Genomic DNA, 3,694 nt, shown 5'->3' with positions numbered 1-3,694 from the left:
TAAACCATATTTTCCTCATGTTTGAGCAAACTGACAAACGTGTTCTTTCTAATTTCGTTGATCATCAAAACGTAATCCTTGAAAGTTCAGACTTTTTCTTCTTGCTTTGATCCCAACAGGCGGGTATTATATTTACATCCCAATCTTATTGGCAGGTTCTAAATCAGATGAATTTGCTTTTGAATTAACGTAGAGTTAGTTTATTTCCTTTGTAATATTCTGCAAATTCTCATTGCCATTGGATGGATTCTTGTTCACTTTTTCATTTCTTTTAAAACAATACCATATTGTTAAAAAGCGGTATCATCTGCAAAAAGTCTTTTTTCTAGATAATAAATTGCAGGCGGCCCAAGATACTGACCTGGGTCACACCACAAATATTTCTTTCAATTGTGATACTCTCCATTCTAGCTGTACGATTTGCTTTTGGTTTGGCAAATGGTTTTTAACCCTTCTAATGCCGGTCCTACTAAAAGCATATCTTTCAATTTAAGCTGAAGCATCCCATGATTCATTGCATAGAAAGGTTTCATTAAATTGAGAATTATTGCGATTGATTTAGTATCTTGGTTAGTAAAGGTTTCGAGAAATTATGCACGACATGCATTGTCCAAAAGTTTGGTCAGAAACCAAGCTGAAGGTCGCTCAAATGATTGGAACAAAAAGATGTAAACAGTAGTTGATAACCAATTTCAACAATGAAAATAGTATACTTATTGGCCTAAATTTGCTCATTTCCTTCACTATTTCCCCCTTTATGAATTACCAGAAAAGGTGTATTTTTTCACATTATTCCAGTCGGTTGGGATGTAACCTGTAATTAAAGAAATATTTACAGCTTGAGACGGAGGAGTTGAGACCTCCATTTTGAAACTCTTTCGGACTGTGTTTGATATTTCATCAAAAGTATGACTAGATTTACAAGCTAGTTGGTTAATTGTTTTTAAAATATCAAGGTGGAAAACGACTTTAAAATGAGAATTGTATAGTGGCCTGAAGCATTTCGCAAGCATTCATAGAGTCCTTCTGAGTGCAGAGGAGGAGAGGAGGACTCAAGGCCCCGTGCTTCAGCCCCTACCATTGAGAGCTGAGAGGTTAAATGCTCCAAAAAGTGCAAAGCGCCAAAACGAGTTAAACACCGGAGACTTGGGAGCAATATGCGATATCAAGAATTGCATATCACAAGTCTCTGAGGGACGCCGAGTCAGCCCACCAAAGGTTGGAAGTGGAGAACCTACTCTCCTCATTGATCTCGTCCAGGATGGCGGGCTTGTACAAACGTGTCAAAAAGCCCGCCACCAACTCGGAGATTTCCGTGGGTAAATTCCTCCTTCACTGTCAACAACTGTTTGCATCAACGTCGGAAACGGTGGTGGAGGAGGTCCAGGGCTTCGCAGAAGAACACCATCCCTTTTTGCAGCCTTCACGGAGCCTGAGATGGACGTGGCCTTCAAGAAGTTGAAGAGCAAAGGCCCATCAACATCTGGGGTTTCTCCTTTCCAACTTTCACTTCTCCAGACCTAAGTCCAGACACTCTTTCAAGTCCTATTCAGCCTCGTCCTCCATCCTTCTTTATTCATCAGAGTGGATGGAGTCAGCCATCATACTCATTCATAAGAAGGTGCCCAAGGACGTTCCAGACAACCATCGCACCATCGCCCTGGAGAACCCTTCTTGAAGATGATGCCCACCCTCTTAGCTGCCCGCTTTTCCAGATTGGCCAAGGAAAGGGATCTCCTTCTCCAGTTCCAATTCGGTTTCCGGAGAAGCCACTCAACCACCACGGCAGCTATTCGCCTCCATGAAATTGTGTACTCAAACATCAGCAATAAGAGGAGAGTGTACGGATTAGAGGGCTAGTCAGAGAAACGACACTCACGAGATTTCTGAGATTTTTTGGCTCCCTCGCGGCTGCCTGGTGTGTGCGATGGGGATCGGCTTTGAACACATTAAGCTACGTGATTCTCAAAATCAAGTTCCGAATTCAGGGAGCCAGTGAGTTGATGGCTCGTTTGTCTGCTTTGGTTGAACTGAGTAACACAAGAGAAGTCGATCAGCCCAATACCCTGTTGTCCAACTACCGAAATATGTTGAGAGCAAAGTCTCAAGCGGCTTGGTTGGAGTGACTTTTCTCTGACAAGCCCTCTACTACGGGTGCTTCGTAGGATTTCTCAAAAGCATTCAACAGGGTGGACCGAACGCGGTTATCCTCAAACTCTAACTGAGGGGAGTCCCGCGTTCAATCTGTGTCCTGTTGTCCAACATCAATGCGGGGCTCAGATACTCTATTCGTTCTGGTGAGGACCTATCCCCCTGCTACTTCACTTCCATTGGCCTTCCGCAGAGGGATTCCCTATTGCCTAATCCTTTTCAATCTTTATGTAACCAACCTGCCCGAAAACCCTCGCATAACAAGGCCCCACCATTAACCATATTATTGTACACTATCTCCAATATGCTGAAGACCTGGTTCTCTTGGTTGATTCAGCCGTGGAATTGCAAAATGCCAGTAATGTGATCCTTAGTTATTGCCAAGAGAACGGCTTTCAAGTCAATGCCATCAAGACAAAGGCCATGGTTTTCCATAAAGGTCGTCTGCCTCCCACCTCCTTCAATATCAGCAATAGTCCGATTGAAATCATCAAGTACTTCAATTATGTCGGTTTCATCTACTCCACCCAAATCTTATTCACCAATCACCTGAACTCTGCAATAACCAAGGCCAGGGACAGGATCGGATACATATGCAATATACTTCCCTTCAAGAATCATCCCCGTTCAATGATGCTTCAACTCTTCCAGACATATGGTACATCACCCAATTTTCCCCTAGGCCCTTCTTCACATTTGGCTCCCCAACTCCGCCCAATCCGCGCTCAGATCCGCCCATGCCACCTTCGCCAAATTCCTCAAGCAATACTTGTGCGTGCCCCGATATGCTAATAATGAATGGATGCAATTTATATATTAAATGCATCAACAAAAAACAAGGCCTTGGTCCAAAGGGAGTAGATCTACGTTTAATTACTTTCCAATATATCCTCCCTTAAGCTTCAAGCAAGGCTTGATTCGACCTGGCATGGTATTAAACAAGTTTTCAAGGATCTCTGGAGATATTTTGGCCCAAGCTTGATGGAGCTGTTTTTCAAGAGCAGCTAGATTAGTTGGCTGCATCTTGGACTCGTGAAGCTTTTGCTGGAGGATAGCTCAAACATTTTCGATGGGAGAGAAGTCAGGGCTATTCGGGAGTCATACCCCCTTCCCCCAGCAAAAGGAGAGCTTGCTCTCGATCCATTTAGTGGTCGCTTTTGCGAAGTGACTGGGTCCTCCGTCGTGCTGAAATATTGCCACAGACATCGTGGGGAAGAATTTACGGTCCAATGTTCCGCCAGTATTTCGCCTTCTTGACCAGGCTTCCAGCAACGATTTGTCAAGGATTTCATTGACATAGTATTGTGAGGTCACAATTTGCTTTTGGGGCACTACCGTATGTGTAACTTGGACATGGCCTGGCTTGAAATAGCTCCCCATACCACGATTTTCAAGGGGAACTTCACACTGACTGATTGAGTTACTTCTTCCAAGGAATGAGCCCAAACAACGTCATTTTTTCGATTTGGGGGGGAAAGGGGAACAATTCAAATGGAGACTCGTCAGAAAACACCACTTTCTTCCAGTCCTCATTTGTCCAATC

Source organism: Tigriopus californicus, chromosome 5 (assembly GCF_007210705.1).
Source record: "Tigriopus californicus strain San Diego chromosome 5, Tcal_SD_v2.1, whole genome shotgun sequence".
Lineage (NCBI taxonomy): Eukaryota > Metazoa > Arthropoda > Copepoda > Harpacticoida > Harpacticidae > Tigriopus > Tigriopus californicus.
This window is presented reverse-complemented; position numbering follows the sequence as displayed.